General features: G+C 39.6%; 1 protein-coding gene across 3 annotated transcripts in view; it reads right to left on the reverse strand.

The window, feature by feature from the left end:
• The window catches only part of LOC124408444, a 167768-nt gene that overhangs the window by 105183 nt on the left and 46584 nt on the right, over nucleotides 1-16001 (reverse strand). The window lies entirely within an intron of this gene.

Here is a 16001-nt window from a genome sequence, read left to right on the forward strand (position 1 = left end):
CCGGGCCGTTTCACGTTGCCTAAACCGCGTGTCTACGTGTAGACAAGAGTTTTAGATAAAAATGTAAATGCTTATTTATTGAAACGAGGTATCCCGCTGCGCATCGAACCGGCGTATAAACTGGCAAGCAACTCGCCAGGAATCGATTCGGTATTGAAAATAAATAGTCTCGATCATTACACGACAACGGCAAACGAAATTAGACTTACACGCAATTATTAACGAACTGAAAGGGGGTGCAGAACGGAGAAGATTAAAGAAAATTAATATAAGAATCGTGATACAGAATGTAAGGGAATGTATGAGGACTAATTACGAAGATCTAGACGGAGGATTATCTCGAGGTTCATTTCTCATTGTTTCATCATCGCGTGACCTAACCAACCAACCAACCAACCAACCAACCGACCGACCAACTATCCCAGTGTTCATCGGGCAGTTAATGAACACGCGGCTTCCCGGACGTTCAGGTAAGCATCCAGCCATCTATGCTAACGAGGGTTTGAAATTCGAACTATAAAAGAATAAGTGGAAGTGGACGGAGAAAAAAAATATTGAAAAAAAGTAGTGGCGAGGTGGAAGGGGGTGGGGGGCCATCAACGATGGTGAAAAATGAAATGAAAATAATCATACGCACACACATCACGATTCACTCGGTAATTCTATCCCACCATCAACGGTTTACCATTTCCATCGTGCAGGGTGATATACCTTACGGGTATACATTTACTTACACAGTTCAACCATCGTCCAATTAAAACCTGCAGCGAATAAAATAACTGTAAAACAAATTACGAAATAAATACGTAAAATAAAACATGAGTTTATGCTACACACGAAGACAACGATTCGTGATCATCCCGTCATTGGTGCGGTTGTGGTATAAAAAATTTCGAAAATATTAGAGAAATTAAAAATACTAGTTTCCATCTTGCATTTACATGTCGTGAGAGAAAACACTATCAAGAAATTGAAGAAATAAAACAAAAGGGTTCTCAAAAAACCTGGTGAAATGAATGTTTTTTGTATCTTCACAAAACAAGTATTTTTTTCATATTCCAATCTTTTGTTTGGATCAAGGCTCCTTGTTGCAATGTTCAGGTACAGCTGAGGTAATGAAAATCTTGAAAAAAGGTTCTGTACCGATCACGAAAGAATTATAAATTAGTATGCATTCCTGCTATTATTTCTGGCCATTTACCCGTCAAGTTTACAGGCCATGACTAGGGCCGAGCAGTTTGGCTCATCACATGATTTATTATATTAATAAAAACCCTCGGTTTGACCTGGTCAATGCGATAGAGGGTGAAGCACATGATGTCGACAAAAAATCAGATCCACAGATAGAAACGTACAGAATAACAATGGAAACAGAGAGAAAAGAGAGAAAGAAAGGTGGCATAAAAAGTGTAGCAACAGAAAATCCTCCTTCCGTTCAAGGTATAAAAATACACCTTTTTACTCCTGTATAAGTCGGTACATATATATATTGTATATATATGTACCGACATATATATATATGTATATACCAAGCAAGCAATACCAGAGAAGAGAGGAACCGATTTGGCCGGGATTTAAGGCGATGTTCTTTTCCCGGAGATTTATTGCGTCCATTAGTTTTATTTGGTGCATCCAAGAGAGCCGATTCTAATCCCGTATAAGGACAGAAATGGGAAGAAGAGATACAGAAACAGAGAATCAGTTCGAATGCCGGTGGACACGAAATAGGGAAGGTATAATAGTATTGGTTGTATAACTTGGGGTTGTCTTTTTTCATTGTTAAAAATAATAGAGACAACGAAATTAAACGAGTCAACTGAAGACAAAATTGTTATATCAAATAAAACCGAAAAAATACAGCGAATAAAATGTCTCTTTTCGCGTTATCGTCTTCTTCATCGCGACGTCATATATGTTTCATTAATTTTTTTTCCCTTTTTTCCCCTTCTACTCATTCAGCCGTCGAAGATCATTGACTTAAGAAAGTTGGCATTTGTGATAAAAAAAAATTAATATCAATGTTAGTCACAGCTTACTGAAATATTGTATACGTACAGAGAGTTGAAAGAAGTGGATTCAATCCAATTCATCCAATTCACCTGTTTCAACGACGACGTAATTTTCATACGTACATCTACCGTCGACGCTTTGAACTTTTTTCCCCTCTTACGCCATCTCCGTTTTCTTTTGTTTCCTCAATAACAAAAGAAGAGCGAATAAATACTTTTAGACTTTGATCTTTTGAGTCGAATCTTCTCGATCATATTCATTCTCGATACTTTTTTTTTACTCTGTTTTTAATTCCTCTCTGATATGATTTTCTTCTCCGTTCTCTACTCGAATGAATCGAGCAAAAATTAACTCTTGGAACAGAGAAACGAAGAGGAAATAACAGCCGGGTACTTGTTCAAAACTTTTTTTAAGCTTCCAGGAAGCTGATTTTTCGTTTCAATGCGGATTCTCTTATCAAAGTTCAGAAGAATTACACTTATTGTTAAAGCGCGAAGAAAATCCAAAAAGCACCTCTGTGCCTATAACATCTAGATACCTGTAACACAAGTACGAGGGTATTGTATATATCGATTGCAGAAAGAATTCTCCTTCACTTCGGTGAAGCGTTATAAGAATCGTGCATAGTTTTGTACAAATAAATATTGTAGAAAATAGAGAACAGGAATTCTTTTCTCATGGTGGAATGATTAGACACGAACCTACAAAAACGAAGACAAAGTATTGGCAAACGAAACTAAAAAATATTTTTACTAAAACAATTTTGCAGCCAGCGTACAATTTGTTGTTAAATATAAACTCGCATGCAAAATAGTACATACAATTTATTGACAGAACAATAACGTCAAAGGAACATGATAATACATGTACCATGAGAAAAAAAAAAAACAGCCGACAACTTGCAAGGGGATTTTCCTATCCTCAACCATCAATCGTCCAGCTCATTAATTAGCGAACCATCATCGCGCTCAATTGACCAAACGACATGTTTTGGCTGTGTACGGACGCCTGATGAGAATGCGTATGATTTACCGAACGACCGCGATTATATTACGCGCACAGGATTTTCATTATTTGCCAAAGTGTATCCCCGTGTATATGCACATGCATTAAGATTGTGCAGGGCAAGAATCACCCCTAAAAATTACAATTCTGGTTAATCGTCCGTAGCACAGGCTTATGGTTATGGGGTAACAGGCCCATTATGTGAATCCACGGCAAGGCTGGACGAAACGGAACACGGAACACGAAACACGAAACACGGAACGCGGGGAGATACGAGACGCGCAAGCTCCGTGTGGGTATAAACAGCCAGCGAACAACCCACCACCACGTGTACGGTAAGTATGCAGCGCCCACCCCGCACCTACACACATGTGAAAAAAAAACCTGCATATAGACGTAAAAACGTGAGTGTGTTGTGCGTATAACACGCGTATATAGAAGCTACTCCTCAATATGCCACGCGCTCGCGCAATGTAGCGGTAGGGGGTGGCGGATATGGGGTCACGTTGTATTGGCTGTCAGCTCGTATACCAAAGGCAACGGTACTAGGTACTCGTCGTATATCGATGGGTATATGTATACATACATGCATGTATAGTCGCATACTTTCATGCCGGCGCGATGCAAGGGTCGGAGAAACTCTGCGTTCTCATGCGGGGTGATGGAAAATATCCGCCTCCTCCCCCCCTCCAAACCCCTCTAACCCGGCGAACGTGGACCTATGATTGTCATTTTCATAGCCGCGTATAATAGAGTATACGACATGGAATCTATGTCTTGTAAGTATTATTAATATATAGGAATAGTAGGGTGGGGGGCGAACATTTTCTTTATCCACACGAGATCAAGTTGCTCGATACCAAATCTCACGATTGTTTTCTCCTCCTTGTATCTACTTGTGGCTATTTGAATATGCAGATTATATGTATGTAATACGACAAACACTAGGGGGATTGTTACCTCGAATTAATTCAAGTAGTGTAAATTCATTCAAATTCACTCAACTCAATAAGTCAGACGAAGACACGTTGCATTCGGGTGTGAAATCAATCGGATAGACTTTAGAGATCCGTCAAGTCACAGTAAATACCAGTCGAAAATAAATGAAAGAAAAAAAAAAAAAAGAAATGTACTTGCTTCAACGATCGTTGTTCACGGATGATTATTTCTGGTATAACGAGAGAAGACTGCAAACCTGAGACAAGATTTGATTCTCTACCACCTCAGCTCCGTAATAATAATTGGGACGACATTGATACCACCTCGGGTATCCTTTTGTTTCTGGGACACCGACTCTGCGGGGTCGGCACGTAACGTCCTCTGAGAGTAAGAACATAAGGAAGAGAAAAGGCAGATCTTTGATCTCGGCGTTTCGCGTATAAGCGCGATATTCCATTAACCGGGGGTTGGAGGAGATGTTGAAAGGGTGCCGCATGGTTCTGGTAGGTGCTGAGCCAAGGATCGGGCCGTTGACTGACGTCCACCACGTGACGACGACACCAGACGACGGCGTCCCGTCGACAAACTCGGTTACACGGTTATCAGCCTAATCACAGTGGATCTCACTCGTGTATATATATATACGGACTTTGCAGTAGATAGCCGAGACCTTCTTACGTCCGTCTCTCTAGTATTCTTCTACTACTTCCTCCTCCTTCTTTTTCTTCTTCTTCTTCTTCATCTTCTTCGCTAGAGTTATAACGCGGTAGGAGCACAACTATATAGAGAGCCGTCAATGTACGAAAGATTTACGGCAACAATCTGTGAGTAACGACGACCGGGGTGCCCAGCTCACAATTAGTATTATATAGCCCTTTGTATTCTACCCATCTAATTCTCTCGGTTCAAACGGAGAGCGACGCTAGTGCGATGCGCATTGTGCAATGAGCATGCATGCGTGGGAAAAGTCTCCTTTGCGGTCTACACCGTTGTAAAATTGTTGCATTAGTTGAGTTTTACAATTATGGTATAACAGCAATTCCTTAAATTGCATGACCTGCGCATATATTTACGTGTCAAGTATAAATTCCTTCATTCTACAGCTGATGGTGAGTGATTATCTGTAAAAACGACTTTGTCTGACGTTGATTCGAACGAAATTTAGAGGAGCAATCACCTCACATCCGGAGTAAAGTTTTCATTCTACGAAACTTTTCAAACTACGACCATTTCCGTTCTCAAACTGGCTGTACTAGTAATCTCGAGTCTTGAAAAATTGTTCAAGCTTAACGATTACTCGTGAACATCTTGATGAGATATTGTAAATGTGTGTATGTGTCCGCGCATGCCCACACGATTGTATTCATGACATCGATCTTGATGCAATTTTTTACAACGCACTCTAGTCATGATTAACGTCGAAAATGGCGGCACTTGGTAATATCCAAGCTAAACATTTCAGAATTTTTCATCAACGACGATAAAATAAATCACCTTTCGGTGTAAGCACGAAAGCTTGTGCAAAATCAAATTTTCAAATTCTACATTCGTCATGCGGAAAATGAATTTGAAAAATCGATATTAATAGGGAATATTAATTTTCCCAGTAATCCAATAAATCATTCATATCGGTTCTGATGCATGCACACACGCACACACACACAAACCACACTAAATATTACACCGACCTGCTGCAGGAGGGACAGTCGACCGAGCATTGCAGAATTTTTTATTAATCGACGTTAACAAAAATTATATTGTACATATTCTACATACATCGTAACGGATTTCGATAATACACTTTGATAAATTCGTGCAATTGAATTTCTTTGCCAATTAATATAACTGTGCATATTATACAACATATATATACACATAATATAAAAAGTTTACTCGATATTTCATTATTTTATGCACATTTTCGCCGATGCACATTTTGCGATATAAATTCGCTCACGGGAGAGAAGAAGTACGCGGCTTGCGAAATATAATTTCACGATGTACGGTATACTGCAAAGTACGTTCAAATAAATGGAAGTAGAACTACGGGTAAACGTTTCACATCGGTGCATACATATAGGTATAATACCACCTACACACCACGATATTCCATCATCCTGAAAAGCCAGCAATTCCAAAGAGAAAAACAATTTGCATAGTTTGCAGGTACGTAAATAAATCGTCATGCATTGACATTAGCGTGAAAAATATTTTCTCATTTCAGAAATAGAAGAAAAAAAAATTAAAAAATCGATATTTCCATAAATAATGTATAACATTACATATGTATGAAAAGTATACGTATACAGTAATAAATTAAATATCACGAATTATCCAATAAATTAATGATACATTGTACCCTCAATCCTGTAGAATAAAATTTGGGGGGGGGGGGGGGGGGGGGGGGCAGAAAAACCTGCGCATGCCATGTATATTCGCCTTTGGAAAAATTCCACGGTCTGAAGCACATAGGTGTATACATGACCCCCGAGATATTATTAGAAATATTCTAAACATGTCCCCCCCCATGAACAACCGAATATAATACTTGAGCTAATTAAAAACCGAACGATGTATATTATATACATCCACATATATATGTCACCCCGAGATTATTTCTGACCGCAGAAAGTTATGAAATTCCAAAACCTACCCCTGTATGCGAATAATATTGGTCCCTCTCTTCTCTAATTCCACCCCCACCCCCTCTTTCTTCTCGTCCCCCGATATTTATACCCACCGGACGTCGATCACTCTGCCATGACGGAACAATATTGCTGTCAATATCCCTCATCGTGGCTAACAATAAGGGGAGAGTGGGGGTGGGGGGTCAAGTGAAGGTCGCTGGGAACGACGTAGACTACGCGTCATATGAATGTACCTAGGCGAGGAAACATGCGTGCAATACCATGGCGTGCGCACCACACAACGTACGTGTGTACGTACACATTGTTGTACGGGCGTAGGTGAATCTGTGTACAAATTAAACACCTACGACTATTACTATTATTATTATCATCATCGTTGTTGTTATCATCATTATCGGCGGGATGCTGCTGTCTAGCTGTCGGCGAATATAAGGGCGGAGAGAAGACCGCCTATTAATTGTACCTTCGAAAGTCCCGGTCGCGTACAGATTTATACTTCACCGACCCACCATAGCTCGACTGTTATGTGTAACGCAGTAGGTACGCACTGCACATCGCGGGATACATAGAACATCAACTAAATCCATCCGTTATCGGATTCGGAAGTACGCGGACGTACCGCGTTACGTTCCAGTCCTAATGGGGTTGTTGTTCGTAATGGCGTTAAAAGCTCCGAGCGTGGATTTTAACGAGCTTTTCGTTGACCTTTCCTCCTCAACCTTTTCTACTACTCCTCGACGACATATTACACCCCGTCGCGGCGGGATCCCGGTATTAGGTGTATAAGGTATATCCAATGATTTATAGATACCCAGGAATCATTAGGGATTCCCGCCGCGACCGAAGGGCTGCAGCCTGGATGGTTCTGCAGGACCACGCGGCGACGACCACTCGACTTATATTGCACTCACTCAGTGGCCATATCCTCCTTCCTTCATTCCCATCTTCCTATAGGTACCTACACATGCAGTCACGGCCATTGTGCTCTATCGGTGCATATTCTTTCCGGAGGGGAGTTCTCACAATCTTACGTATACGTACTATGCGCGTGGATAATTAATCAATATATATATATATATATATATATATATATAAACGGCGGCTGCGTCAATGGCGCTGCTTCACGTCACTCGGCACAATTACGGTGATCAAAGCTTTTGTGTCCGACCGACTCCTAACCTTATAAGTCGATATTTATTGGTGACTCAAGGACTCGGAATTGTCGGACACTGTTCTTTGCCCCCGAGAAAGTTTTTTATGTTTGCCATGATTAAGGAAATGATAAAAACAAAAAACATATCTATAATCCCGAAACGAGGATACCACGAGCTTTCGTTCTACTTTTAAATCATTTCAGTCTAACCTTTCAAAGATGAAAAAATGTCGTACAGGGGGGAATTCAGGTAACGTTCGCATAAAATGCCCGAGACATAAGTATATGCGTTATTGAAATATCTATTATCGTTCTTGAGATATGCACATATTATAAACGTCAGACGAATTTTAATCATATCAATTTCGTAGTCTCCAGACACTGGGGCGTATGTAGGTAAGTTAATGTACATTCGAACCACTCAAGTCCACCGCCGTTGTAGCGTCTTCTCATGTGGAAGAACACTGATTACTACGTGTTTAATGTAAGAATATCTCAACATAATTACACCAGGTCCTGTATGAGTTTGAATGTTAAAAGTAATAATTATCATAGTGAAATTTGCTATAGAGAACGGCTAAAAATGCAAATTTTTTCGCAATTTCCAAAAATAAAAACCAATCTCGTTATGATAATGAATTCATAATAATTTACATTAAATTGTTTAAAATCCATAGGGTTTGATTTCTGAGTAATAAACAGAATCAAATAAAGATGAAAATAAATAAATAGAAGTAGCGCATAATTGTACCTGCAACACTCTACGCAAACAATTCGCGCGTTCCACCAAACTGTTTTCACGTATCAGACAATGCAGATCAGATGTTTCATACATCAGATCCGTTAAGCGAGAAACTTGTGAGAAATAAGGTGAATATATATACGTGCGCGACGAATGTCTGATTGCTGTGGCTCGAGATGGAACTACAATAGATTACCGGAATCTCGGTATTTCCAGACGAAGTTTTGAATAAAGATTTTGGGACGTTAGCCAGGCAACGTCGTTGCGGGGTACCGGATATTCTTCGTCGTCGTCGTCGGCGTAGTCGGGCGTCTGCATCCATATTCGTACGACAGGGCGAAGATTAAGGGCGTAGGCGACGAGGACACCCGCTGAGTTATCCACTACTAGGAGGAAAACAAAGAGGTCGGAAATCCTGGTAGAAAGAAAATATTTCGACGTAACGTCGCGTCGTCTCGACTTAAATCTCAGCCAGCGTGACAATTGTTACATACAGGAATATATGCACGGGGCGATTTATTCTCGTCGGCAAGGCCTAAACTCGAGTCTTCGGAGCCGTCTGACCCATAACGGCAAATGGATACAAATACCGCGATCTGCTTTTCGAACGACTGTCTACAATCCGCTTGGTCCCCGTGAATTATACGAGAGGAAGAGAGAGAGAAAGAGGGAGAGAAGTCGTGGAGGCGGATCGGCAGCCGTCCATCCTAAGGGATGAGAAATAGGAAAAGACCGAGCGGCGTCATGAGACGTCTTCGTCCTCTCCCAGCTCCTCGAAGAGATGTGGAAGCTAGCCTGCAGGAACCCTGGATTTTTTGGCAACGAGGTCAGCAGGCGAGAGAGAAGAGGAGAGGAGAAGAGAGATTTCCTGCTACGGGAGGCGGAGGACGAGACAAATATCGACAATCAAAAGAGCACTCGCAAGCCCTCCCCTCCCGTTGATGAAGGTCCCACCCTTTCCCTATATTTCTTTTTCTGGCGAACACCTTGACGTCGTAGGAAATCTGCCTCTCGAACGAACAAACACGAACGAACGAACGAACGAACGAACGAACCAGTATTTCCGTCAGCATCAGTAAGTTACCGCCTTGCTCGTTCTGAAACCCGTCATCCTTTTCAGGATCTGCCTCCTCCTCCTCCTCTTCGCTAATTCGAAATACATACATGTTCACTAAACAATACCACGACTATTGAAATTAAAATCGATTTGTACGCATCCAACGCTGAGCTTCAGTTAACGAATTTCGATTCGATAATATTAGAAGGTATTTTATTTTTGTTTTTGAAATTTTTTAAGCCTCAAATCTACCGACAACAAATTATTTACCGAGATTCTCTTTATCAATGTTCGTCGGAGCTTTTTCTAGAAGAACTACTCTAAGCACATAATTAAATCTTAGGTTGAAAACAGATTCAAATTTGATAGAACAAATTCGTATAGACTAAAAACTGCTCGTAGAATATCGACAAAGTTTAATAATTGGCAAAAGAAACTTAATTCCCAATCAGGTACCAGATAAAATTAAGATCGATTTCGTGTTGCAAATCAGTAGATGTCGTCACTGTATCCCAAACTGTTTTCATCGAGAGAGCGCTCTGCACCCGGCAACACCTAGCAGCGATACGTAAAAAACCTGACGAACTTGTGTCGCCCAATTTTAATACAGGTATAATGTAAAACTTTAAATAACTCACGATGAAATGCATCATTTGCACAGATGAACGGAATGAAATTAAACTCTGGCTGAGTGTGCAGAGTTTAGGTTTAGCGACATTCGAATTCTGGTGCACAAGCATTTGATACGTTGGATACAAGCGACGGGCTTTCGAATCGACTTCTCGCGTCTCGCGTTCCAGCTTGAATCCGGATTGCATTGCACTGCATACGGGACTTACCAACCGACCAACGAATGCCTGGACGTATAGAGTGAGTGTAAAAAGAATTGCTCCGCATACGAGAACCGCGGAGACTTGACAAACTACTTTAGTCGAGAGAAAAACATGGCCGAACGCCTCGGCGGGGTTAAGGGCGAACGAAAAACGGTCGGCGGGGGTTGCGAGGGGGGCGCGAGTCGTCGGGACGACGTTTTCTCGAACGCGCACGGAATCGGTAATACAAACGAGAACCCATATAAGGTCGTGACTCTCCCCATGACGACCAACGGACGGATATATACCGGAAAAGTCGATTTCACCATGTATAAACGTCACTGTCTCCTATAATCGTTATATCATATCATAAGTTTTTCACAAAAGTAAATCAGCAAGAGTCTTACATGGAGAACATGAACTGAAAGAATACGAAAACCAAAAAAAAAAAAAACAGGCTGCACCAGGGGTTCCACCGCGTTCCTTTCTCAAACAATTCAAACATTCAACAAAAACGCGATAGATGACTGTGATTTTTAACAATATTTAATACTGATCCAGATAATGCCTTTTTTAATCAAAATCGAACAAAAAAGTTTTAAACTTTTAGATAAAATTCCAAATTCGTAATAAAAGTACCTCATATATCATACACGCGTCAATTTGTCTCACAATGAAATTTCTTAATGTTGAAAGATTCATGAAGGTCAAAAGTTTGGCCTGAATATTCATAATACGTAACGATAGTGACGAGAGATACCGAAAGATAGGGGGAGAGGAAAGAAGAGTAACAAGTAAGTATAAGGGAAGAGAGCTGAAACCCACGCACAAAGAGGTTAAGGTCGCCACATTGACCCCGTGGAAAAGTTTCGTTTTTCGAAAGGGGGTGTCAAAATTAATGAATTACAGTCGAGTTCAAGTTGCGTAATTGAAGACGCCTGAGAAAGGGTAGACTGACATTACTTTCTCGTTTTATCCACACACCAGCTGCGCCTTGTATCGCAGGTATTCGAGTAAAGCCAGAGACGAGAGAATTTTCAATACCGACAAGCTGTTTAACACAACTTTTTATTACACACGTGTATATGTATAAAAAAACATCTTCATTAATCTGACGAGAGAATTTTTCTCGTACCTACCGAGAATTAACGAGGTGCAGAAAAAATCCGACACAACAACATCAACGGTATGTGCAGGGTATACGTTTGAAATACATTGTCGAGTAATAATGAGTCGAGTGGCCTTAGCCATAAACTACAGAAGCATCTGTACGTCTGCCTTTATGCATATGATTACTTGTATTAACAGATGACAAACGTTGAAGGCTTGTAAATAGTAAATTTTTTTTAACAATTATATATTATATAGATATATGTATACATATACATATATAGGGAAATATGTATCTATTCACGACTTGCGAATTTACGAAACCAGGAGCAATTCTGGCATATGAATTACAGCATTACGAGAAATTTAGTGGTTTTTAAATTGCAGCCCGATTGTTATACACGCAAGAAAGATACATAAGCCATGTAATAAGTGCCTGACGTACATAAAGCACCTACATCACGCAAGCAGTCGATCTGAGAAAAAATATAATCGAGTTTCTCTCCGACAACGACGATATACCTATAACTCAGCGATCTTTTAACGAAGTCGCGTGTTATACATGCCGCAGCTTCGCGTTTTTCACATTCTTTATAAAGTTGAATACTCGCGATATCCCGTCAGATCAGATGGTACGTCGTTCAAGCCGGCTTAATAAACGTGTGTAACATTGGAATTTTCTAATATAATGACAAAAATGTTAATGAAAAAGTGCCACAAACAAAAAAGTAATTTAAACGCTGAATATTATCAGTCGATAATTACCAGTAAGAGTGCACATCTCGAGTGAGTTTTAAATTCTATGAAAATTTAAGATTTCTTCGAGATCAAGGAGAGGGTTACGCGATCTTTTCGAAACTTGGCACTCAAAGTATTGAATAATTCAAGCCACGGTTTTCACCTGAAACTTTGTCGTTTAACTTTTTAAAGGAAACTCACCGGTTTCGATTACCTCTCAACGTCGAAAAAACACATCTCGAATATTCCATGGTATAAAACAACGGCTCAGTTATTTCAAAGAATCAAATTAATCTTCCGATCGCCAAATTGCTGATAATTATACGTGTATAAAAATGTCGAAGTTATTATACAAATGCATCTTGAGGAAAAATCATTATTCCGTAATTTTATAGGATTGTTCATAATCGAGTGAATCGTAATAAAGCGAAAGGTACTCATCATTTGAAATCCTGAATGCTACAGTGACTATAAATTTGCAAAATGGTACGTTTTTTTTTTTGTCAATATTTCGTTACATTAACATAAGACTGACTTCATCCATACATAAGATTCACTTATTTCATTGACTTATAAAAATTTTATAAAAATAAATTATTTTCTCTTCAAAATCAAACTGTCACTACACACACAAGTAAAAAATACGTACAGCTAAAATTTATTCTTATCTGATGTATAGAATTGAAGCTTTTTTCAGATTGTCTGCAAAAAGGAAACTTTACCACCAAAAAGAAATTAAATTATAATAATAATAACAATAATAATAATAATAATAATAACAACAACAACAACAACAACAATATTAAAAATCCTACAAATAAATCCGCAAAAAGATGGTAAAGATCAAAAGTTTATATAATATGTTCTCAGTTTTGCCTGAAATTATCGTGGAACACAATAAAATTAAAAAATCTTGGCAAAGTACAATCAAACGCACCAACGCGTACACACGTACGCACGTATACACACACACACACACACACACACACACAAAATATGCCCTGAATTTCTGGGTGATGATCGATTCGAGAGCGAAGTAGTTCCTACGGTGCGGAATAAATTCGCCGTTACGGCGCCGCAATCTAACTGCGCTAGGTCAACACAGGATTAGACGCGTATCTCCCTCGCGCACTCCTACCGAGGACGAGGGTTGGTTCGAATACAGAAAGATCCGAATAGGCACACATCCATACACCACGCGTACGTAGGTACGTGCCTAACACACGTACACATCCACAAACCTTATAATGTTACTACAACAATAGACGCATGCATAAATCCATCTCCGTAGCGCGATGTTTTCAATGTTTTCAAAGGAAGGCGATATGGTGCAAGGGTTGCATTTGTATATCAACCAACGGAATACGAGAAACTCCCAAGAAGACAGAAGGCACAAGTTCTCCGTGGCCTACTGGCCTGTCAGGATGAACCGACACCCGCACGTTATACGTAATTTGAGGGGGTGAAACGAGATGCGAGGAGAGGAAAAATAAAACACATTTCCCGGCTCCAGCCCCCCCTGCAAGGTTCGGATGCGAAAGGGTATCTATCGGCAAGAGTCGCAAGTTGCCTATACATAACAATACATAGGTGCTTGTATCTCGATGTATATATACAGACGCTGCATGAACGAGCGTCGGCTTATGTCAAGATGTAGTGGAGGAGACGTCGACGTTAATCGAAAGTGAGTTATTTAATTCTGTTCGCGATGTCGTCGTATATATTTTGCATTTTCAACTTTCTGCTTCTGTCTTTTTTTTTCCATTCTATCTAGATTTCCTTCTCCTTTTTTCATTCGCTTTTCCTTCGCCTACCATTATTTTGTTTCGCTTGTCAACTTTGAAACATAGTTAAATGCAGTAGCTTACAGCAGGCTTAAATTATAAAGTTTGAATTCACAAGTGCCTTCCAACTTTTGTACGTACCTAAACAATATCTAAGTTCACTCATATATTTATCTAATGAATCATTTTTACCTACAAAATACGTAGTATATTGAGCAAGAATTTCATCAATCGACTATTTCCTTCTAAATACAACACTTTCGCATATCGAATTCATTGGACTCACTGACGTGTGTCCCAAGTAAAATGCCAAGTGAGTTACATACGCAAACTGTATGCACCGAAAAATCGTGCTCGCCTATACCTCATATATATATATATATATATGTATGTATGTACCTCGTATATACGAATGAGTGAAAAGTTTGGGGTCCACGCATCCCACGGAAGGAGGGAGAGACGAAGACGGATACGATGCAAAGGACGCAAGGGGTGAATTCGGGGTTGCGCGTAGGAGGGTCGACTGACTGACTGACTGACGTACCGAGGGACCAGAACTGCGTCTCGTCTCCTCTTTCGCCGATTATGAATATAACAGCCCGAAAAAATACATCGTATCTACAGCTGTATCACAACAGGATTGATTGATCGGATCAAGTGCAGGGAAAATAGAAGATTATCTCTTTTTAGAATGGATTTATCCCCGTCGCATATTGGAAAAATCATCTCCATCACGGCTGTTACGTACATGCGACGTGTGTGTAAAGAGTTTTTCTTTAGATTTCACAGCGATCTTTAATTCAATTAAGCAGAGATAAATGTGGTTATAATTCGACGCACACCGTTGGAATGAATCAATGGTTTCGCCTGTACGATAGATCGCATAAAGAATCTGTTAATATTCAGCGTACATATCGGTCGAAGAATATTTTTGTCTCGTCGATTGATTAAGCCAATTTCCGTAAAGTTACTCGCCTCGTGACCTGCAGATGCAAACTGTCAAGATGATCCGTATTTGTCACGAATCTAAGTTGAATTTCGATATAATTTGGTAAACGATTCGTCGAATTGCTCGAGGAAATTCAATTTGAGAATTGAGTGTAAGATCAACACGACGCGCGAGAGAATATTGAAAGGTAATATTATTCTTCAACAAAAACCTTAATCATTGATCGCATAGCAGCATTTATTAAATAAAACAAAATTGCAATCTACTCAGTTCAGTTGAGCAGTTCTCAATAAACGGAAACATGTGAGTGAAAATTAGAATAATATCATGACAAATAATTCAGCGATACTCACGGATTTAACGAATGATCATCGGTATCAATATATATCAGTATAATAACATTCTTCGTAACATCAAAAAAGGAAAATACAAGATTCATAAATTGTGATAATGGGATTGTTCAAATTAAAAACATAAATCTCATTGTCTTGACATCTTTCACGAGTATGAAACCTTTTTTTCCGCATGGTTTCCCCCCGTCTATACGGTATAGATTATGGGTACACACCCCATACTAAATATTAAAATCGGTGGAAAGAAAAAAAAAAATGCGTAAAGGAGAGTAGCTGGTAAGAGGCTTACTTGAATTATTATTACCATCATTATTATGATTATTGTTAGAAAAAACGAACACGTTCCAAAGTATATGAAAATTAATGAATGCGCAATGCGTCCAACTCCCTTTTGACAAAAAAAAGAAAAGAGAAAAGAAAAAAAAATACTATCATCCCCTCGCGATACATCCCTCCGTCTGTTATACGCAGTAACTTTGATCAAAATTTCGCCCCATTGACGTGTTATGGGTAAATAAATTACCAACAAACCCACTGGAATATATATGTATACATATTACATATATATACATAAACGTACTGTATTCTGAAGCTTCGATAAAACTACCGCGGGGTCCCCACAGAAAGCAAAAGATTTTTCGCAAAGAGTTCGCGGGTGTTTCTCTATTATTTCCGATATTGTTTCCTTCCTCCCCTCCCTT

Source organism: Diprion similis, chromosome 8 (assembly GCF_021155765.1).
Source record: "Diprion similis isolate iyDipSimi1 chromosome 8, iyDipSimi1.1, whole genome shotgun sequence".
Taxonomy (NCBI): domain Eukaryota; kingdom Metazoa; phylum Arthropoda; class Insecta; order Hymenoptera; family Diprionidae; genus Diprion; species Diprion similis.